This window comes from Aegilops tauschii, chromosome 3 (assembly GCF_002575655.3).
Source record: "Aegilops tauschii subsp. strangulata cultivar AL8/78 chromosome 3, Aet v6.0, whole genome shotgun sequence".
Taxonomy (NCBI): domain Eukaryota; kingdom Viridiplantae; phylum Streptophyta; class Magnoliopsida; order Poales; family Poaceae; genus Aegilops; species Aegilops tauschii.
Genome location: NC_053037.3, coordinates 553,353,595 through 553,378,231, shown reverse-complemented (window position 1 = coordinate 553,378,231; position 24,637 = coordinate 553,353,595). Strand labels below are relative to the sequence as shown.

At 45.9% G+C, this 24,637-nt stretch overlaps 1 long non-coding RNA gene across 1 annotated transcript; it reads right to left on the bottom strand.

Annotated features, from left to right (window-relative positions):
* Positions 1-5,735: 5,735 nt before the first annotated feature.
* On the bottom strand, positions 5,736-9,718 carry LOC141042508 (uncharacterized). The gene is made up of 2 exons (XR_012205595.1): positions 8,427-9,718; positions 5,736-6,974 (listed from the first exon to the last, which is right to left on the bottom strand). It is a non-coding gene; the product is annotated as an uncharacterized lncRNA (long non-coding RNA).
* Positions 9,719-24,637: the final 14,919 nt, after the last annotated feature.

Sequence of the window (24,637 nt, the reverse complement as noted above, 5' to 3'; positions counted from 1 at the left end):
CTCTCCATCAGCCGGTACCGCAGCAGCTCCCTTGCCACGGTGAGTGCTGCCCGCATGTTTGCCTGCTCTCGCCGCGAGTGCGGCGCTGTTGCCACGGCGTGGCTTGCTGCCCTTGCAGCGGCTCGTACCTGTCGCGGAGTGAGGGTGGACGACGCCTGGCCGCGCCCCGCAGCATTGGATGCCGCCCGCGCCGCCTGGAGCGCGGGGTCGAGGTCTTCATGAGCAGGCGTCGCCGCCCGGGCCGGCCAGGCTGCCCAGCGGTCGGAGTCAGCTCTTGGGTCACCGGACATCTTGACCGTGGAGCGTCGGCAAGTCGATTATCGAGGAAGAAGCTCCGGCGCACCCCTACCTGGCGTGCCAAATGTCGGATGTGGGGTTCCGGCAAAACCCTTAAGGTTCGAACTCTGGGGTGCGCGCGAAGTCTTTCCCTCCTACCGATCCACGCCCTAGCTCGCTAAGATCTCGCGGACGAACTCGACGAACTCGCAACACAGAAAGACACGAGATTTATACTGGTTCGGGCCACCGTTGTGGTGTAATACCCTACTCCAGTGTGGTGGTGGTGGATTGCCTCTTGGGCTGATGATGAACAGTACAAGGGGAAGAACAGCCTCCTGAGGTTGAGGTGTTCTTGTGCTCGGTGAACTGGTGGATCGGAACTCTCCTTCTACTGTGGTGGCTAGCTCTACTTATATAGGCCCTGGTCCTCTCCCCAAATATTGAGCGGGAAGGGAGCCAACAACGGCGGGCGAATTTGAAGGGGGGCAGCTAGTACAAGCTATCCTGACAAAAGTGGTCTTCGCCAGCGAAAGGATCTGGTGGTGACGCCTTCTTGGGCTCCACGATGACCTCCGTCTTGCCGTCCTTCTTGTCTTGGTCTCGTTGCACCGATATGGCATCCTTTGCCTGATGCCTCGGTACTCCTCGCCTGCGCTTGCCCCCTTAGCACCAAAGAGGAAACAAGGACGCTGTGCGCCCTGGCGCCCGCCTGGTGCCGATCATCATGGCTCACGTCACGAGAGCCTCGTGAGGTTTGCCCCGCCTTGATATCTCCGCTCCTCGTGATCCTGCCTGGCTAGGCCACTCCTGAGGAGGTCTTGCATCGTCCGCCTCACGAGGCTTGGCCCCTCGCGAGGGGCTTGGGTGCCTTGTTGATGAAGATGGGCCGTACGGCCCACTGACTTAGCCACGCCGTGGGCCGCAGGCAAGCAAGTCTGGGGACCCCCGTTCCCAGAACGTCGACAGACGAGTAGGAATTAAGCTTGGGGATGCTGATACGTCTCCAACGTATCTATAATTTATGAAGTGTTCATGCTGTTATTTTATCATTCTTGGATGTTTTATAATCATTTTATAGTCATTTTATATCATTTTTTGGGACTAACCTATTGACATAGTGCCAAGTGCCAGTTGCTGTTTTTTGCATGTTTTTTACATCACAGAAAATCAATATCAAACGGAGTCCAAACACCGCGAAACTTTTTGTGGATTTTTTTATGGGCCAGAAGACTCCCGATGGGCCAGAGCAGCACCTAGGGGGTGCCCCGAGGGGGGCACAACCCACCAGGGCGCGCCCAGGTGGGTTGTGCCCACCTCGGTGGCCTCCCGCACCCCCTCTTTGCACTATAAATTCCCAAATATTCTGAAACCCTTTGGGGTTAACCTAGATCAGAAGTTCCGCCGCCGCTGGCTCCGTATCCACCGAAAACCAATCTAGACCCGTTCCGCCACCCTGCCGGAGGGGGGGAATCATCTCCGGTGGACATCTTCATCATCCCGGCAGCCACCACGATGAGGAGGGAGTAGTCCACCCTCGGGGTTGAGGGTTTGTACTAGTAGCTATGTGTTTTATCTCTCTCTCTCTCTCGTGATCTATATCATGGGCTTTCTTAATATAGTCGGATCATATGATGTTTCTCCCCTCTATACTCTTGTTGTGATGAATTGAATCTTTACCCTTTGAAGTTTTGTCATGTCGGATTGAATATTCAGAGATGAGAACACATGATGTATGTCTTGCGGTAGGAATACTTGAGGTGAAATTGGGGTATCTTATTGATTCACTTGATATATGTTATTGCATTCAACTTGCGGATTTCCGTGGTGATATTGGGGTAATATTTGCATAGGGGTTGATGCACGTTTTTATTATCTTTTCTCCGATAGAAACTTTGGGGTCCCCTTGTAGGTCTTTGTGTGGATTGAGTATTATGAATATGAATTTGCTTTGGTGTTATTTTAGTATGAACTCTTGATTAGATCGATCGGAAAGAATATCTTGCATTATTTTAGTATGAACTCTAGGATAGATTGAACGGAAAGAATAGCTTTGAGGTGGTTTCGTACCCTACAAACAAATTATATCTTTTGTTCTCCACTAATAGGAACTCGGGAGTGATTCTTTATTGCACTTTGAGGGATAATCATATGATCCAACTATGTTAGCATTGTTGAGAGGTTGCACTAGTAAAAGTATGGACCCTAGGCCTCATTTTCAAGCATTGCAACATCGCTTTTGTGCCCGTTTACTATTTGCTACCTTGCTGTTTTTATTTATTCAGATTCTAAAAATATATTTCTACCATCAATATTACACTTTTATCACCATCTCTTCGCCGAACTAGTGCACCTATACAATTTGCCATTGTATTGGGTGTGTTGGGGACACAAGAGATTTATTGTATTTGGTTGCAGGGTCGTTTGAGAGAGACCATCTTCATCCTACACCTCTCACGGATTGATAAACCTTAGGTCATCCACTTGAGGGAAAATTGCTACTGTCCTACAAAACTCTGCGCTTGGAGGCCCAACACGTGTTTATAAGAATAAAGTTGCATAGTAGACATCAGCCACCGTCGTTCTATGCTTGTGAAGAGAGCAACCCAAGCAAGCAGGCTTGTAGTTTAGGCTCCTGCTAGTGTATATATAGTGGTTTTCTTTTTCTCTCCACATCAACCATTTTATATTGCGTATGTGTCATTGAAGAGTGAAATGATGGTTGCTTCTTCCGACTAACTTACTGTGTGACTTGACTGCTCCTTAGTGGCCCCTACACGTACCCCCCTACGTGTATGACCGTTTTTGAGTCTCACTTGTACTTATCTCTATTTTCTTGCATGACACGTAGACAGGATGCGCACAGAGGAATTTTGTTACTGCACGTTGTTACGTAGTACTACTAGTACCTACTCCCTCCTTCCGGTTCACTACTGGTACTCCCTCCGTCCTGGCTTATTGGTCCCCTTTGTACTCAATTCATGGGCTCGTTTTCCTCAACAAATTGTCTTTACCAACGTATTAATATCGGGAATGCATGCGTGAACAACGAATGATTAAACCTTGCATGCAACATTTTGACAAAGCATTGACTTATGAACATGTGAATGTGAGGGACTACAACCTCGTGCATGCATGCAATAGTCACACGTACACATGCATGGACGCAAAAACGCGCGCGACGCCCTAATGCATGCATGTCCGAGCACACGAAGGAACACACACGGTCACACTCAAGTTCTCAACCTACACGTGCATGCACATGCACACTCAGCCAGGGTGAGCTAGTGACCGTATAAACACCGGAAAATTTATATATTGAGTGCAATGAGCATATTATGAAGTCCACTGACTGTATTTTTACAAATATACAGTGACAGACAGTGTATTTATCTCGTTTGAAATTAAGCCATATTAACCGGAAAGGAGGCAGTATGGACTAGCATTACTTTGTTGTGTCCCGTCAACTTGCCGAATGAGGAGGAGCTTGCACGACGGGAGAAGTTTGCGCGATGTGGCTCACAGGACAAGGATAAACTTTTGACTAATGCAAGCTCTCCCTCGCTCAGGCGGTGGACGTGCAACAGTTAATTCCGTGTCAGATTGCCAGAAGCATACACTATACTAGTACTATTATTGTTCGACTTCCCGAAGAGGCGAACAGCCAAGCGCAAAGTTTACTAGTACTAGTACTACTACTATAGAGGTATTGTATGTACTACTACTAGGAACTAGATGGAGGAGCGTCTGCACTCTTATTTTATTTTAAAATGTGATAAAGCAATCTTCAACACATTTGGTTCTCTTCGAGGGTTCTCGCATGTGATAATGGAAGTTGATTGAATGGAACACTCGCCACAATTCTTGCTTAATTCTGGCTCATATCCTGTTACAAATAGGAGCGCTCGGTAATATTTTCTTTTTTTTTGCTATTCAGCATGTAAACAGGTCAGCAAACCTTGCGGCGCATCTTTGTGCGAACCGTGCTTGCTGCACTTTGAATGTGGCCGAGAGCTGGCTTGATGAAACACCTCGCTTCCTTCTTCTTTTTTTGTGGGGTACCTCGGTTCCTAGTGACTAGTCTCTTGGCTGATCGTCCTAAGAATGCTTATATATGAATAAAGCTCTCTCATTTACCCGCAAAAAAGATTAAGCCATATTAACCGGAAAGGAGGGAGTATGGACTAGCACTACTTTTTGGTGTGTCCCGTCAACTCGCAGAATGAGGAGAAGCTTGCAGGACAAGGTGAAGCTCGCTTACGCCTTTTGACTAATGCAACCTACCCTCGCCCAGGCGGTGGACATGCAGCAGTTCATTCGGTGTCAGATTGCCAAAGGCATACACTGTAGTACCAACATGCGGAGTACCATCATTGTTCGACTTCACGAAGAGGCGAAGAGCCAAGCGCAAGGTTTAGTAGTACGAGTAGTACTACTACTAGAACCGCATGGTGGAGCGTCTGTACTCTATTTTATTTTAATCTCTGATAAAGTACACATTTATTCGGGATAAGGGCGGAAAACGGCAGCCTAATAGTAGTATTAAAAAACATCGATCATGTAATGATGATATCGATCAACCATGCTCGAATATATCTTGGCCTCCGTGCGAGCCCGTCTGTGTGTTCTCGCTCCTCGTCTCTCTCAAGGAACGGCGGGTTGGCCATTTTGCCGTCAATTGAGATCGGTTTGCTCACACTCCGGTCCCACATGTCAGTTATATGCCAAGAGGAAGTGCGTTGACCGACTGGTCATACGCATACGTGGTTTTGCACCTTCATACTACTCCTCCCTCTGTCACAGTTTACAGGACGTGCTTCATTCTGATGCATTTCCACCACCAGAGAGACTTTAGACACGTTTGGTTTAATGCTCAATTAATTAGGACGTGGTAACCGTAATCAAGTCCACAATTTTCTTCGATGTACTACGGAGTGGAGTAAGTGCATGCATGTGTGTACCCGGGGTGGAAGCACTTCATGCATGTGTGTACGCATTATTTCCTCTAGTAATAGACGCCGTGCTATAACTACCAATGCTATTTTGCAGGCCGATCGGTAGTCGCCTTGGTCCCAGAGATTGTTTTTTTTTTGAAGCGCGCTCTATAAACAGTGACGGATGGAGTAGTATGAGCGGATTCAAAGAAGAGTGTATTGATGGTTGCTTCTTCCGAGCAACTTATAGTGGGAAAGGTGGGGCTTATGATTTGACTGCTCATTACTCACTATTAGTGCGGCGCAACGACCGGGCTGAGTCTCCCATGCGGTTGTGCACTACTCCCTCCGTTCTTAAATATATTCTGGAGTATTTGTCTTTCTAGAGATTTCAACAAGTGGCTACATACGAAGCAAAATGAGTGAATCTACACTCTAAAATATGTCCATTTCAAATATGTAAAAAGATAAATATTTAGGAACGGAGGAAGTATAATTTTGTGCATGGCACATGGACCCGGATGCTGAAGAGGCTTCTGGCAATGCTATCAAGCTTCCAACATTTGTTTACATAATTGAGGTACTATACAAATAATTTTCCAGCAACATGAAATTGTACAATGCTCTGACCTTTCAGCTTTTGTTTCGTGTGTCTTGCCATCCATGCTCTTTTGGAAACAATAAAAAACTAACTTCCTTGCTAATGCATCTCAATGATTAGAAGATTAGAGCTAATATTTACATCACAACTGAAGACAAAGTGGTGAGAAGGTGTTAAATTAAAATTGATCCATGCTTTCATTGGCAGCAACGTCCCCCCAGCTCTGTCTAAATCAACAAGGCATGTTGGGAAAAAAGTAGCTGTCTGGAGCATGCAACATTCCGATCATTTTGTCCAGTTCCACTAAAATAGAGCTGAGGGTCCTTGTTCCAAAGATATTAAGTGTGATTACAATAATAGAGGACTGTTGATGAAACAATAAACACACAAATAGAAGCCGGTCACCTTTGCAGTCTCTCTTAAGACTAACTAGTTGGAGAAGATTAAGCAAATAGTTGAAGAAGATTAGGCTCGGAGTTGGATGAGGAGGATAGAGCAAAACCAATCTCCCTTTGTGCAGTCGCACTGAAATGTAGAGACGTTGCCCGTGTGACATTTTGGTACAACTGCACAAAACACTCGTAAGAAAAAAGTGATTTGTGCAGTTCACCAAAAGGTCGCAATAGCAACGAGGTGAAATGGATAACCCTGTTTGCAAAAAAGAGGTAGAAACGAAACAATTACTGGCCGATAACAGTTGATGACACATACGACGACAAAAAAGAAGCATATTCCTTGTCCTAAGGGAAGATAACAACACGGTTGTGTTTGTCTAAAATGGTGTGAGGACAAGATTGCAATATGGAAAGTACGCCGGACGAGCTACGTTTTGGGCAAAGATGTGGCACCCCGATCCGCATGGAGCAGGGGCCTTCGCACGTCAGCCCAGGATTACGCTTGACGCACGACAGGTCCATGATACAGCATTCCAGGTACAAGAATATTCATCAAATACATGTGTATATGATTACATCATTGATGAATACAATTATCTGGCATAGCCTTAAGGCTATTTAAATGGCAGCGGAAGTCTATTTAAATGGCGGCGGAAGTCTTAGTTTGGCAGCGTCTCATCTAGGCTGGGCTCCATAACTCACAGGACTGGCAAGATTATGGCCTACCACGACGGAACAAGCGAATAACCTGGGCAAGTCCTACAAAAACTGGCATGACACGCCAGGTCAGTACATTGAATGTACTTGCAAGACAACCAAATACATAGCATCCAAACAAACAGATGACAAAGCAAGAACCAAGCATATGCAACAGTCTACTTCAACACAACTTCTAAGCATGGCATGATATTAACTAGAATCAGAAATCAAACTAAGCATGAATAACAGCACAACATCTACTAGCATGGCATATCAAATTTACTTCTAACATAACAACAGCAAGCATAGCATATCAAAACATGGCATGGCATCATGAAACTATGCTGGACATAAACTACCAATTACCTCCCGTGAAGACATATTGTATTAACCTCATGCAACAATCACTTACTCTGCCACGGCTCCTTGGAGCACACGCATGACTTACAGAGACCTCGTCTCGGGGTCATACCAACACATCATCGTGACTTCTCATGATTTTCCCATAGTCCAAGTCATCTCATGACTTAACACATCTTAGTTATCACACAAGTTATTAACAGTTTTATCCTCCATTTCGACCGAGAACTGATAGTGTGACCTACTACGAACTTGTGCCCATGACCGAGGACGTAGCTATCGATAGATTCAACATACACTCTGCAGAGGTAGCACACTTTACCCACACCACGGAACCATGGCCTCACACTCCCATACGTGCGGACCAAAGCGTTCCGACAAAACCGAGCTACTGCCATGACACTCTCCCGGCCACTCCGACCAGCACCCCCTTGGGGTTCAGTCCTGGGTGGCCCCGTGTCTACCAAAGACACCAACGGCCACCATCGTGGCAAAACGGTCCCAAACGGGGACAAGGTACCATAAAAAAATAAACGAGCACACAAGGTTATGTCCGCCTACCTGATCAGGGTAGCGCGTGCCCGTAACCTTCCCTCGCGGGAGGCACCGGCGAGAGGCATGACAATAGACCTAGCTAGGACCTTCCCATAAGGTAAATGTGGTTGCACTGGGGAAAGCTCGAGTTGGGTGGCACTGTGATATCCCAGTGATGACGGAGGAGGTTTGTAATTAAGTCATATTATTAACTTCTCCATCATCAATCATCATGCGAGCATTATTAACATGAATGCAACAACTAACATGCAACATACCGATGCAGAACAAAACATCAAGCATTTCAAAAGAATAATGATAGCATGCGAAACATGGCAATCCCAAGTACTATCAAACTTATCAGTGCAATATAATTATCATAGCATCGATACTACTAACATGAAACTAAACTAGGCAGAGGCATGATATTATCAATACAACAGCAAACTAGCATGTCAACTTATTTTATGAAAACATAAGCATCCAAGACAGATAACAAAAATTATTTAGCACGACTAAAATAACAGTAGATGGAACAGACAAGAAACTACTGCAACTAAACACACACACGAGATGCAAGGAAAGTCAACATGCAAGTTCGGGGCTCATGATAAGAGGTTGGCTTGCCTGGGGTCGATAAATACTTCGGGAAGAAGTGTGAAACGATCGCGAAAAGAGTTGCCGGAAACAGTTCTCTCTCAAAGGGGGCTGTTTACGGGCAAGGGCAAAGCGGTCATTTTTACTGTGTGAAAACATAATGAAAATGATACCAACGGAAAGAGTTCGACGAGACGAAGACGTGAGCGTTGGTTTCACCTCAATCGGAGTTACGGTTGCGGAGTTATGAAGGGTTGAAGCTCAAGGACCTATCGGTGAATTTTTTTCACCAAACAGGCCCCTGGAGGAGGAAATGAACGCGCCTTTGGGCCGAATACGTTTTTTGCAGAGAGAAAAGTATTTTGTGCCGAAGTGCAAAGCGAATACGCTTTCAGAACAGAGAAGGGATATTTCCGATCAAAGAGGACGGCAATACGCTTTCCCTTAACACAAAGCGTACTCTCGGACTACGTCTCCTCTTAACCCGTCAACGGGGGCGAGGCCGGGCGCTTGAGTCGCTGACGTGCGGGTCCCGCGGGTGGGGCCCGTCACTTATCCATGTCAGCGTGGGGGGTCAACGCGGGGCCGGCTCCTGTGTAGCAGACTGGTGGGGCCCGCGCACCTCTCTCTCTCCTCGCGCGCTGTCCTCTTCCTCCCGATCGAGAACAGGGGCGAGGCGAGGCAGAGCGCCGCCGGCGAGGTCCCGGCCGGCTCCGGCCATCTCCCGCCCGGATGATGGCACCGGCGGGTGCGCAGCGGCCTGCCGCACCCATTCAGAGGGTCGGCCGGCGCCGGGGAGGAGTAGGGAGACGGGGAGGGGCGGCGTCATGAGGAGGACAGGGAGGAGGCAGAGGCGGCGGTGGCAAACGGCGAAGCAGGACGCTCCGGCGAGGGCTGATGGGTCTGGGCGGACTGCGGGGAGTAGAGGAAGCTCGGGGTAGAGTCGGGGGAGGCTGGAAGTGGTTAGGCACACCGGAACCAAGGAGAGACCGAGGCGGCCATGGCGAACACGACGAACTCCGGCGAGATGCCGTTGATCCGGTGGACTAGGAGGTACGAGGAGAGGCTTTGGAGGGGTTGTGGGCTGCGAGAGAGCTCGAGGGCTGCTTAAATAGCCGCGGGGAGAGCTCTAGAAGGAGGGGAGGAGGTGACACGCGGCACGGCTACGTGTCCGTGCGTCGGCGACGCGCACGCGCGGCCAAGGGTCACGGGGAGCGGCGGGAAGGCGACGAGGGGGGCGCGGACGAGCGCCAGGGGGTCACAGAATCGAGCAACGCTCGCGGACGAGGGGAGGAAGCGGACAGGAGCGAGGAAGGCGACGATGCACACGGGCAGGGACTGTGCGGCGATAATGACGGCTCAACGAGGAAGCAAACGAAGGGGGAAACAGGTCAAGGCGCACGGCGACGATGAGGCCGAGCTGGTTGACAAGGTTGGACGAGCCAGAGCCAGCCAAAGCTGCGCTACTGTGGGCAACAGTAAGCAGACCACCGATTTGGCTGGCAATGCCCCGTGGTCACCACCGACAACGCATGCTCGGGTAGTCTACTTGGTGCCAAATGATGTCTAAAGCGTAGTCCTTCCAAGGCTCATTAAACGTGAGGCGATGGCACGAGCAGAGGTGTAGGGAGCAGAGGGAACCAAGCTCGACAAGTTTGCTGTTGCAAACTTGGCCACATCTTAGTGGTCAACATAGTGAGCTTATGGGATAAACTTGATGTCTGGGAGGTTTAGGGTAGCAAAGACTACGGTCCTGGGAAGTTGGAATGGATTTGGGAAAGTATTTAGCATAGCTGCAGTGCAACTAGGAAATATGGCCCAGAAAACAAATGATTAAGAAGCACTCACTAGGAGTGTTGTATAGGGCTAAAACTTGGCAAATCTCCATGATTTTTGTCATATTTAGTTGCTTTAAAACGATCATACCAAATGGAGTTGCCAAATTGGTACTTGTTTCACAAGCATCACATCTGACCAGAAACTTTGGAAAAATCCAGGAAAATATTGGCTACATGAAATGAGCCCAAATTTGTTGGAGATAGGTTATATGGATAAGAGAAGGATTAGGAATATTTTCAGCCATAATGGAGCAAGATAAAGTATACTTGCTTCACAAACTGAAAATTTGGACAGAATCAAAGAATTGCTCCTGTGCTCACATAGTTCAATGGAATGAGCTGAATTTTGGTGAAGACTAATGATTTAGGATATTTGAGAAGATGGAAAAGTTTCATCCCATTTGAAAACTCTATGAAGGTACTTCCTTCACAAGCATGCCATCTAGTCAGAAACTTTGAAAAATTGCACAGGGAGCTGGGATGAATGGATTGAGCTCATCTTTGGTATCCATGGGTGATTTATCAAGGTTAATTGCCCTGCCAAATTTCAGCTCAAATGGAATTAGGAATAAAGCACTTCCTTTGCAAAAAATTCAGAGAGGGCAGAAACTTGCATTGGATCATGTGCTCAAATTATGTATGATCTTTGGAACATGGGTTTGGATGGAAATGGTGAAGATATAGCAATTACAAACTCCACAAATTATTTGGGAAGTTTCCTTGCTATAAAAATGGTAGCTCCTTTGGAAAATGGCAGAAATACAATATTGGCTTAAAATAAGAAAAGACAATTTTCCTTATTTAATTAGGGCCAATATGTTTGCCAGGGCTTGGATTAGGCATAAAGATCAACTTCACCAATTCTCATGAATTTAGGAGATGGCTAGCTATGCCTTTGGATTTTATTCCTCGGAAAGGCAAGAAAAGGAATAAATCATAATTCAAAAATATTGCATAAGACTTAACAATATTTTTGCATATGCAAGGATTAGAAGGATAGGAGGGTCTCTGGGAACAGATGGGATGATCAACAGATCAAGGAAAATGATGGCTCCTTTGTAATAACAAAGGCCAGATTCAAATTCCAAAAATTTGGAATTAGGGTTTGAGAGGATTTGAGATGATTCAAATGAGGTCTTGCCCACTGACAAAGACATGAGCAAGGTTCTGATAGGTTGGAAATGACAAGAATTCTCAGAGTCATCCAACAAACTTAGGAGAAAGATTTTGAAAATGAGTGCCAGGAAGGAATAACAACTCAAAAATTGATAACCAAATTTTGGGGCTCTTACAAACCTTCCCCCCTTAAAAAGAATCTCGTCCTCGAGATTCCTAGGGTTACAGCACAAATGAAAGGATAACCACTCCGGGGAAAAACCGCTAGGTTAATTTTAACCCTTTGGTCAAATTCGAACGAGTTGGGGGCACCGATAATTGGTACACCCAGAGAGAGATATGAGCAAAACTGGGTTACCTCCACGGCTCGGGGTACTCGAGATCAGACTCCCGAAAAAATTTGGATGCACCCCAATGAACAGTGGTTTCTCCTGCTGATCCTCATCAGGAATGATCGGGTTCGGGAAAACGCGCGGCTAGGTGCGGTGGCTCGAGACGCGGGAGAAGACGGTGCACTGCGTGGTCCTCCGCCACGCTTGATCCTCCATCGCTTTGTGCTGGCGGAGTAATCGCGTACGGCGGTGGGACGGTGGTGGCAACTCGGCTGCGCCACGCAAGGCAGTGACGGTGGTGGTGGTGTCCAGATGCAGGTGAGGTGGCGGCGCCAGCTCAGGAAGCACACTGGTGTACGAGGGAAAATTTCGCGGATTGCTCCATGAAAAGTAGGTGTCGAGGTGGAAATCTGTATCGGGGTAGATGTACTGGATCGCATGAAATAAAGTTGGCAGTGTTCCTCCGGAAATGAAATCGGGAAAAAGAATTAGAAACGAGGAACTGCCGAATGGAAATGCCTCGGCGAGGCTCTGGGTTTAGAAATCCGACACACTGGGTATGCACAGATAAGGAGGGACATGTGACTTTGCATTCCCCCGAGTACTGCCCTAAATGTACTCGTGGGTGAACCGGGTATGCGTGCAGTATGCAGTACAAACAAACTAACAAACAGACCGATGCAACAAACATGCAATGCAAAACACAGCAGACAAATCATTCTAAGGTGTTTTAATGCTAGTGGGTATATGTAATCCTGGCATACATATACCTACACCAGCCCGCATTTTATTAAAGACTCGGGACGAGCCAATGTTGTTTTTAGTGTATGTGTCGTACTGATTAAAATCTTGTTAGACACATTGCCAACCCTGTCAAACATCTCTGCTTGACAAAGAGACAAACAAAAACAAGCACGAAAACACACACAACATACAGATTACAGCATACAACAAAGCACGAACGCTCTACGCGATAAACGAAACTACTTACTCCGGGATACATGGTTCTGTCCTCATATCGAGGATGAACAGACTGACTGACCTACTCGCAGAATCATCTCACTGCGTGACTGAGGTCATGCAGAGGACTGGCCTTGCTGGGGCTCTCATGGAGGACGAAGACTGAGCCAATCTCCATCTTCATCGTCCGACAGCACTATGGGTTGGGGTTCGACTACTGGAGGTGTGGCTGAAATCGATCCAAGCAAATGCTGCTGGTGGATCCGTGAAAGAGCTTTGTCGAGGGTGATGATGTTTGGCCTGGGCCACAACACAGGCTGAGAGGGTAGCACTGGTTCAGATGGCATGGGATGAACGGCTTGGGATGCGAATTTACGAGCCTCACGATAAGCTTCCTTGACAACTCGCACCGCATCGTTGTCTAGGGTTCTAAATTCGGCAAGCATCCTAGAAATCATCATCCCCTCGGCAGTGATATATTGCACCAGGCGAGCGATTGCGGGGTCATCTCCTTGGAGAGCGGGAGAAGGCTGCATTCCTGCTTCTGCCACAATGGGGAAAAAGCAGAACTCCCGACTCGTTGCCACATGCGGGAACTTGGTTCGGAGGTGTAGGATAGCCTCCACAGCAATGGCCTGAATGGCTAAATCAGTGGTAGGCATGGCTCTACCCTGAAAAACCAACGGCTGGCCATCTACTGCGGGACCTAGGCTGATGTGCACTCTTGCATCATAGCGATGAAGGTGAGGGACGGGTGTCGACTGGAACACTAGGTAATCGGGGCTAGCCTTACAGCCAAAGGCTTTGGTGAGCATCTCAGCAAGAAGGGGTGGAAAGCCAGTGTGGTTGACGGCAAAGGTGCGGGTGTAAAACTTGGGAGCTTTGAAGCTGCTAGTCATGGCTGGGGACCTACTAGCTAAGCTTTTCTGCAGGGACATGGCTGACTGAGGGGTGAGCGATACGGCTAGCGGAAAGGGGGCTTTTATAGGCAGCCATGCGGGACATGCCCGCATGGTGTGGCCCCTTTCCCTTAATGGCGAAGGGAAAGCGGTGCGGCCGACCAGAAAAGATAGGGTTGCTATTCAATCCACGGATAACTAGGCGGGGACAGCGAGGTGAGGACGTGTCGGTCCCGACTGCGCCACCTGTTGATTAACAGTGGCCGTGCCAGATGCCAGGGATGGGTCAAATCCCTTAGGGTCATTACGGGTTGATGGTAGCAGTGATCTAATGCTAGGATAACCTATGCCAGCCTGGCTGCTCTGATACCATCTCCAGTGGCACCCCGATCCGCATGGAGCAGGTGAAGGAAATATGCCCTAGAGGCAATAATAAAGTTATTATTTATTTCCTTATATCATGATAAATGTTTATTATTCATGCTAGAATTGTATTAACCGGAAACATAATACATGTGTGATTACATAGACAAACAGAGTGTCACTAGTATGCCTCTACTTGACTAGCTCGTTAATCAAAGATGGTTATGTTTCCTAGCCATAGACATAAGTTGTCATTTGATTAACGAGATCACCTCATTAGGAGAATGACGTGATTGACTTGACCCATTCCGTTAGCTTAGCACCCGATCGTTTAGTATGTTGTTATTGCTTTCTTCATGACTTATACATGTTCCTCTGACTATGAGATTATGCAACTCCCGTTTACCGGAGGAACACTTTGTGTGCTACCAAACGTCACAACGTAAATGGGTGATTGTAAAGGTGCTCTACAGGTGTTTCCAAAGGTACTTGTTGGGTTGGCGTATTTCGAGATTAGGATTTGTCACTCCGATTGTCGGAGAGGTATCTCTGGGCCCACTCGGTAATGCACATCACTATAAGCCTTGCAAGCATTGTGACTAATAAGTTAGTTGCGGGATGATGTGTTACGGAACGAGTAAAGAGACTTGCCGGTAACGAGATTGAACTAGGTATCGAGATACCGACGATCGAATCTCGGGCAAGTAACATACTGATGACAAAGGGAACAACGTATGTTGTTATGCGGTCTGACCGATAAAGATCTTCGTAGAATATGTAGGAGCCAATATGGGCATCTAGGTCCCGCTATTGGTTATTGATCGGAGACGTGTCTCGGTCATGTCTACATAGTTCTCGAACCCGTAGGGTCCGCACGCTTAAAGTTACGATGACAGTTTTATTATGAGTTTATGTATGTTGATGTACCGAAGGAGTTCGGAGTCCCGGATGAGATCGGGGACATGACGAGGAGTCTCGAAATGGTCAAGACGTAAAGATCGATATATTGGACGACTATATTCGGACTTCGGAAAGGTTCCGAGTGATTCGGGTATTTTTCGGAGTACCGGAGAGTTACGGGAATACGTATTGGGCCTTATTGGGCCATACGGGAAAGAAGAAAAAGGGCCTCAAGGGTGGCCGCACCCCTCCCCTTGGTCTGGTCCGAATTGGACTAGGGAAGGGGGGCGCCCCCTTCCTTCCTTCTCTTTTTCCCTTCCTCTTTTCCTATTCCATATGGGAGGTGGAATCCTACTAGGACTAGGGAGTCCTAGTAGGACTCCACACTTGGTGCGCCCCCTCCTAGGGCCGGCCTCCTCCTCCCTTGCTCCTTTATATACGGGGGCACGGGGGCACCCCAGAGACACAGCAATTGATCCTTGAGATCTTTTAGCCGTGTGCGGTGCCCCCTCCACCAAATTACACCTCGATAATATCATTGCGGAGCTTAGGCGAAGCCCTGCGTCGGTAGAACATCATCATCGTCACCACGCTGTCGTGCTGACGAATCTCTCCCTCAACACTCGGCTGGATCGGAGTTCGAGGGACGTCATCGAGCTGAACGTGTGTAGAACTCAGAGGTGCCGTGCGTTCGGTACTTGATCGGTCGGATCGTGAAGACGTACGACTACATCAACCGCGTTGTGATAACGCTTCCGCTGTCGGTCTACGAGGGTACGTGGACAACACTCTCCCCTCTCGTTGCTATGGATCACCATGATCTTGCGTGTGCGTAGGAATTTTTTTGAAATTACTACGTTCCCCAACAGTGGCATCCGAGCCTGGTTTTATGCGTTGATGCTATGCACGAGTAGAACACAAGTGAGTTGTGGGCGATATAAGTCATACTGCTTACCAGCATGTCATACTTTGGTTCAGCGGTATTGTGAGATGAAGCGGCCCGGACCGACATTACGCGTACGCTTACGCGAGACTGGTTTCACCGTTGCGAGCACTCGTTGCTTAAAGGTGACCGGCGGGTATCTGTCTCTCTCACTTTAGTTGAACCGAGTGTGGCTACGCTCGGTCCTTGCGAAGGTTAAAACAGCACCAACTTGACAAACTATCGTTGTGGTTTTGATGCGTAGGTAAGAACGGTTCTTGCTAAGCCCGTAGCAGCCACGTAAAACTTGCAACAACAAAGTAGAGGACGTCTAACTTGTTTTTGCAGGGCATGTTGTGATGTGATATGGTCAAGACATGATGTGATATAATTTGTTGTGTGAGATGATCATGTTTTGTAACCGAGTTATCGGCAACTGGCAGGAGCCATCTGGTTGTCGCTTTATTGTATGAGATGCAATCACCATGTAATAGTTTTACTTTATCACTAAGCGGTAGCGATAGTCGAAAAACAATTAGTTGGCGAGACGACAATGATACTACGATGGAGATCAAGGTGTCGCGCCGGTAACGATGGTGATCATGACGGTGCTTCGGAGATGGAGATCACAAGCACGGTGCTTCGGAGATGGAGATCACAAGCACAAGATGATGATGGCCATATCATATCACTTATATTGATTGCATGTGATGTTAATCCTTTATGCATCTTATCTTGCTTTGTTTGACGGTAGCATTATAAGATGATCCTTCACTAAATTATCAAAGTATAAGTGTTCTCCCTGAGTATGCACCGTTGCGAAAGTTCTTCGTGCTGAGACACCATGTGATGATCGGGTGTGATAGGCTCTACGTTCAAATACAACGGGTGCAAAACAGTTGCACACGCGGAATACTCAGGTTAAACTTGACGAGCCTAGCATATAACAGATATGGCCTCGGAAAACGGAAACCGAAAGGTCGAGCGTGAATCATATAGTATATATGATCAACATAGTGATGTTCACCATTGAAACTACTCCATCTCACGTGATGATCGGACATGGTTTAGTTGATATGGATCACGTGATCACTTAGAGGATTAGAGGGATGTCTATCTAAGTGGGAGTTCTTAAGTAATATGATTAATTGAACTTAAATTTATCATGAACATAGTCCTAATAGTATTTTTGCAAATTATGTTGTAGATCAATAGCTCGCGTTGTTGCTTCCATGTATTTATTTTTGATATGTTCCTAGAGAAAATTATGTTGAAAGATGTTAGTAGCAAAGATGCGGATTGGATCCGTGATCTGAGGATTATCCTCATTGCTGCACAGAAAAATTATGTCCTTGATGCACCGCTAGGTGACAGACCTATTGCAGGAGCAGATGCAGACGTTATGAACGTTTGGCTAGCTCAATATGATGACTACTTGATAGTTTAGTGCACCATGCTTAACGGCTTAGAATCGGGACTTCAAAGACGTTTTGAACGTCATGGACCATATGAGATGTTCCAGGAGTTGAAGTTAATATTTCAAGCAAATACCCGAGTTGAGAGATATGAAATCTCCAACAAGTTCTATAGCAAAAAGATGGAGGAGAATCGCTCAACTAGTGAGCATGTGCTCAGATTGTCTGGGTACACAATCGCTTGAATCAAGTGGGAGTTTATCTTCCAGATAAAATAGTGATTGACAGAATTCTCTAGTCACCATCACCAAGTTAGTAGAACTTCGTGATGAACTATAGTATGCAAGGCATGACGAAAGTAATTCCCGAGCTCTTCGTGATGCTGAAATCGACGAAGGTAGAAATCAAGAAAAACATCAAGTGTTGATGGTTGACGAGACCACTTCAAGTGTTGATGGTTGACGAGACCGCGAGTTTCAAGAAAAGGGCAAAGGGAAAAAGGGGAACTTCAAAAAGAACGGCAAGCAAGTTGCTGCTCAAGTGAAGAAGCCTAAGTCTGGTCCTAAGCCTGAGACTAAATGCTTCTACTGCAAAGGGACTGGTCACTGGAAGCGGAACTACCCCAACTATTTGGTGGATAAGAAGGATGGCAAAGTGAACAAAGGTATATTTGATATACAGATTATTGATGTGTACTTTACTAGTGTTTATAGCAATCCCTCGGTAATTGATACTGGTTCAGTTGCTAAGAGTAGTAACTCGAAACGGGAGTTGCAGAATAAACAGAGACTAGTAAAAGTGAACAAAGGTATATTTGATATACAGATTATTGATGTGTACTTTACTAGTGTTTATAGCAACCCCTCGGTAATTGATACTGGTTCAGTTGCTAAAGAGTAGTAACTCGAAAACGGGAGTTGCAGAATAAACAGAGACTAGTAAAAGGCGAGGTGACGATGTGTGTTGGAAGTAGTTCCAAGATTGATATGATCATCATCGCACACTCCCTATACTTTCGGGATTAGTGTTGAAACTAAATAAGTGTTATTTGGTGTTTGCGTTGAGCATGAATATGATCTGATCATGTTTAATGCAATACGGTTATTCATTTAAGTTAGAGAACAATTGTTGTTCTGTTTACATGAATAAAACCTTTATGGTCATACACACCAACGAAAATGGTTTGTTGGATCTCGATCGTAGTGATACACATATTCATAATATTGAAGCCAAAAGATGCAAAGTTAATAATGATAGTGCAACTTATTTGTGGTACTGCCGTTTAGGTCATATTGGTGTAAAGCGCATGAAGAAACTCCATACTGATGGGATTTTGGAATCACTTGATTATGAATCACTTGATGCTTGCGAACCGTGCCTCATGGGCAAGATGACTAAAACGCCGTTCTCCGGAACTATGGAGAGAGCAACAGATTTGTTGGAAATCATACATACAGAGGTATGTGGTCCGATGAATATTGAGGCTCGTAGCAGGTATCATTATTTTCTGACCTTCACAGATGATTTGAGCAGATATGGGTATATCTACTTGATGAAACACAAATTCTGAAACATTTGAAAAGTTCAAAGAATTTCAGAGTGAAGTGGAGAATCATCGTAACAAGAAAATAAAAGTTTCTACGATATGATCGCAGAGGTAAAATATTTGAGTTACGAGTTTGGCCTTCAGTTAAACAATGTGAAATAGTTTCACTACTCACGCCACCTGGAACACCACAGTGTAATGGTGTGTCCGAACGTCATAACCGTACTTTATTGGATATAGTGCAATCTATGATGTCTCTTACCAATTTACCACAATCGTTTTGGGTTATGCATTAGAGACAGCTACATTCACGTTAAATAGGGCACCATCAAAATCCGTTGAGACGACGCCTTATGAACTATGGTTTGGCAAGAAACCAAAATTGTCGTTTCTTAAAATTTTGGGGTTGCGATGCTTATGTGAAAAAATTTCATCCTGATAAGCTCAAACCCAAATCGGAGAAATGTGTCTTCATAGGATACCCAAAGGAGACAGTTGGGTACACCTTCTATCACAGATCCGAAGGCAAGACATTCGTTGCTAAGTATGGATCCTTTCTAGAGAAGGAGTTTCTCTCGAAAGATGTGAGTGGGAGGAAAGTAGAACTTGATGAGGTAACTGTACCTGCTCCCTTATTGGATCACAGAAATCTGTTCCTGTGACTTCTACACCAATTAGTGAGGAAGTTAATGATGATGATCATGTAACTTCAGATCAAGTTACTACCAAACCTCGTAGGTAAACCAGAGTAAGATCCGCACCAGAGTGGTACGGTAATCCTGTTCTAGAGGTTATGTTACTAGACCATGACAAACCTACGAACTATGAAGAAGCGATGGTGAGCCCAGATTCCGCAAAATGGCTTGAGGCCATGAAATCTGAGATGAGATCCATGTATGAGAACAAAGTGTGGACTTTGGTTGACTTTCCCGATGATCGGCAAGCAATTGAGAATAAATGGATTGTCAAGAGGAAGACGGACGCTGATAGTAGTATCACTATCTACAAAGCTAGAATTGTCGCAAAAAGGTTTTCGACAAGTTCAAGATGTTGACTACGATGAGAGTTTCTCACTCGTATCTATGCTTAAGTCTGTCCGAATCATGTTAGCAATTGCCGCATTTATGAAATCTGGCAAAGGGATAAACAAAACTGCATTCCTTGATGGATTTATTAAAGAAGAGTTGTATATGATACAACCAGAAGGTTTTGTCAATCCTAAAGGTGCTAACAAAATATGCAAGCTCCAGCGATCCATCAATGGACTGGTGCAAGCATCTCGGAGTTGGAATATACGCTTTGATAAGTTGATCAAAGCATATAGTTGTATACAGACTTGCGGTGAAGCCTGTATTTACAAGAAAGTGAGTGGGAGCACTACAGCATTTCTGATAAGTATATGTGAATGACATATTTTTGATAGGAAATAATGTAGAATTATTCTGCAAAGCATAAAGGAGTGTTTGAAAGGAGTTTTTCAAAGATAGACCTCGGTGAAGCTGCTTACATATTGAGCATCAAGATCTATAGAGATAGATGAAGACGCTTGATAAGTTTTTCAATGAGTACATACCTTAACAAGATTTTGAAGTAGTTCAAAATAGAACAGTCAAAGAAAAGAGTTCTTGCCTGTGTTACAAGGTGTGAAATTGAGTAAAGACTCAAAGCCCGACCACGGCAAAAGATAGAAAGAGAATGAAAGTCATTCCCTATGCCTTGGCCATAGGTTCTATAAAGTATGCCATGCTGTGTACCAGATCTATTGTATACCCTACACTGATTTTGGCAAGGGAGTACAATAGTGATCTAGGAGTAGATCACTGGACAGCGGTCAAAATTATCCTTACTGGAATAAGGATATGTTTCTCGATTATGGAAGTGACAAAAGGCTCGTCGTAAAAGGTTACGTCGATGCAAGTTTTGACACTAATCTAGATGACTCTAAGTCTCGGTCTAGATACATATTGAAAGTGGGAGCAATTAGCTAGAGTAGCTCCATGCAGAGCATTGTAGACATAGAAATTTGCAAAATACTTACGGATCTGAATGTGACAGACCCGTTGACTAAAATTATCTCACAAGCAAAACATGATCACACCTTAGTACTCTTTGGGTGTTAATCACATAGCGATCTGAACTAGATTACTGACTCTAGTAAACCCTTTGGGTGATGGTCACATGACGATGTGAACCATGGGTGTTAATCACATGGTGATGTGAACTATTCATGTTAAATCACATGGCGATGTGAACTAGATTATTGACTCTAGTGCAAGTGGGAGACTGAAGGAAATATGCCCTAGAGGCAATAATAAAGTTATTATTTATTTCCTTATATCATGATAAATGTTTATTATTCATGCTAGAATTGTATTAACCGGAAACATAATACATGTGTGAATACATAGACAAACAGAGTGTCACTAGTATGCCTCTACTTGACTAGCTCGTTAATCAAAGATGGTTATGTTTCCTAGCCATAGACATAAGTTGTCATTTGATTAACGAGATCACCTCATTAGGAGAATGACGTGATTGACTTGACCCATTCCGTTAGCTTAGCACCCGATCGTTTAGTATGTTGCTATTGCTTTCTTCATGACTTATACATGTTCCTCTGACTATGAGATTATGCAACTCCCGTTTACCGGAGGAACACTTTGTGTGCTACCAAACGTCACAACGTAAATGGGTGATTGTAAAGGTGCTCTACAGGTGTTTCCAAAGGTACTTGTTGGGTTGGCGTATTTCGAGATTAGGATTTGTCACTCCGATTGTCGGAGAGGTATCTCTGGGCCCACTCGGTAATGCACATCACTATAAGCCTTGCAAGCATTGTGACTAATAAGTTAGTTGCGGGATGATGTGTTACGGAACGAGTAAAGAGACTTGCCGGTAACGAGATTGAACTAGGTATCGAGATACCGACGATCGAATCTCGGGCAAGTAACATACTGATGACAAAGGGAACAACGTATGTTGTTATGCGGTCTGACCGATAAAGATCTTCGTAGAATACTTGGTGCGCCCCCTCCTAGGGCCGGCCTCCTCCTAGGGCCGGCCTCCTCCTCCCTTGCTCCTTTATATACGGGGGCAGGGGGGCACCCCAGAGACACAACAATTGATCCTTGAGATCTTTTAGCCGTGTGCGGTGCCCCCCTCCACCAAATTACACCTCGATAATATCATTGCGGAGCTTAGGCGAAGCCCTGCGTCGGTAGAACATCATCATCGTCACCACGCCGTCGTGCTGACGAATCTCTCCCTCAACACTCGGCTGGATCGGAGTTCGAGGGATGTCATCGAGCTGAACGTGTGTAGAACTCCAAGGTGCCGTGCGTTCGGTACTTGATCGGTCGGATCGTGAAGATGTACGACTACATCAACCGCGTTGTGATAACGCTTCCGCTGTCGGTCTACGAGGGTACGTGGACAACACTCTCCCCTCTCGTTGCTATGCATCACCATGATCTTGTGTGTGCGTAGGAATTTTTTTGAAATTACTACGTTTGCCAATAGCAGGGGCCTTCGCACGTCAGCCCAGGATTACGCCTGACGCACGACAGGTCCATGATACAGCATTCCAAGTACAAGAATATTCATCAAATACATGTGTATATGATTACATCATTGATGAATACAATTATCTGGCATAGCCCTAAGGCTATTTAAATGGCAGCGGAAGTCTATTTAAATGGCGGCGGAAGTCTTGGTTTGGCAGCGTCTCATCTAGGCTGGGCTCCATAACTCACAGGACTGGCAAGATTACGGCCTAGCACGACGGAACAAGCGAATAACCTGGGCAAGTCCTACAAAAACTGGCATGACACGCCAGGTCAGTACATTGAATGTACTTGCAAGACAACCAAATACATAGCATCCAAACAAACAGATGATAAAGCAAGAACCAAGGATATGCAACAGTCTACTTCAACACAACTTCTAAGCATGGCATGATATTAACTAGAATCAGAAATCAAACTAAGCATGAATAACAGCACAACATCTACTAGCATGGCATATCAAATTTACTTCTAACATAACAACAGCAAGCATAGCATATCAAAACATGGCATGGCATCATGAAACTATGCTGGACATAAACTACCAGTTACCTCCCGTGAAGACATATTGTATTAACCTCATGCAACAATCACTTACTCTGCCACGGCTCCTTGGAGCACACGCATGACTTACAAAGACCTCGTCTCGGGGTCATACCAACACATCATCGTGACTTCTCATGATTTTCCCATAGTCCAAGTCATCTCATGACTTAACACATCTTAGTTATCACACAAGTTATTAACAGTTTTATCCTCCATTTCGACCGAGAACTGATAGTGTGACCTACTACGAACTTGTGCCCATGACCGAGGACGTAGCTATCGATAGATTCAACATACACTCTGCAGAGGTAGCACACTTTACCCACACCACGGAACCATGGCCTCACACTCCCATACGTGCGGACCAAAGCGTTCCGACAAAACCGAGCTACTGCCATGACACTCTCCCGGCCACTCCGACCAGCACCCCCTTGGGGTTCAGTCCTGGGTGGCCCCGTGTCTACCAAAGACACCAACGGCCACCATCGTGGCAAAACGGTCCCAAACGGGGACAAGGTACCATAAAAACAAAAACGAGCACACAAGGTTATGTCCGCCTACCTGATCAGGGTAGCGCGTGCCCATAACCTTCCCTCGCGAGAGGCACCGGCGAGAGGCATGACAATAGACCTAGCTTGGACCTTCCCATAAGGTAAATATGGTTGCACTGGGGAAAGCTCGAGTTGGCTGGCACTTTGATATCCCAGTGATGACGGAGGAGGTTTGTAATTAAGTCATATTATTAACTTCTCCATCATCAATCATCATACAAGCATTATTAACATGAATGCAACAACTAACATGCAACATACCGATGTAGTAACAAAACATCAAGCATTTCAAAAGAACAATGATAGCATGCGAAACATGGCAATCCCAAGTACTATCAAACTTATCAGTGCAATAGAATTATCATAGCATCGATACTACTAACATGAAACTAAACTAGGCAGAGGCATGATATTATCAATACAACAGCAAACTAGCATGTCAACTTATTTTATGAAAACATAAGCATGCAAGACAGATAACAAAAATTATTTAGCACGACTAAAATAATAGTAGACGGAACAGACAAGAAACTACTGCAACTAAACACACACACAGGTGCAAGCAAAGTCAACATGCAAGTTCAGGTCTCATGATAAGAGGTTGGCTTGCCTGGGGTCGATAAATACTTCGGGAAGAAGAGTGAACCGATCGCGGAAAGAGTTGCCGGAAACAGTTTTCTCTCGGAGGGGGCTGTTTACGGGCAAGGGCAAAGCGGTCATTTGCACTATGTGAAAACATAATGAAAATGATACCAATGGAAAGAGTTCGACGAGATGAAGACGTGAGCGTTGGTTTCACCTCAATCGGAGTTACGGATGCGGATTTATGAAGGGTTCAAGCTGAGGGACCTATCGATGAAATTTTTTCAGCAAACAGGCCCCTGGAGGAGGAACTGAACGCGCCTTTGGGCCGAATACATTTTCTGCAGAGAGAAACGTATTTTGAGCCAAAGTGCAAAGCGAATATGCTTTCAGAACAGAGAAAGCACATTTCGGATCAAAGAAGAAGGAAATACGCTTTCTGTTAACGGAAAACGTACTCTAGGGAGTATGTCTCCACTTCACCACGTCAGCGGGGGCGAGGCCGGGCACTTGAGTCGCTGATGTGCGGGTCCCGCGGGTGGGGCCCGTCACTTATCCATGTCAGCGTGGCGATATCAATGCGGGGCCGGCTCCTGTGTAGCTGACTGGTGGGGCCCACGCACCTCTCTCTCTCTCCTCGCGCGCCTGTCCTCTTCCTCCCGATTGAGAACAGGGGCGAGGCGAGGCAGAGCGCCGCCGGCGAGGTCC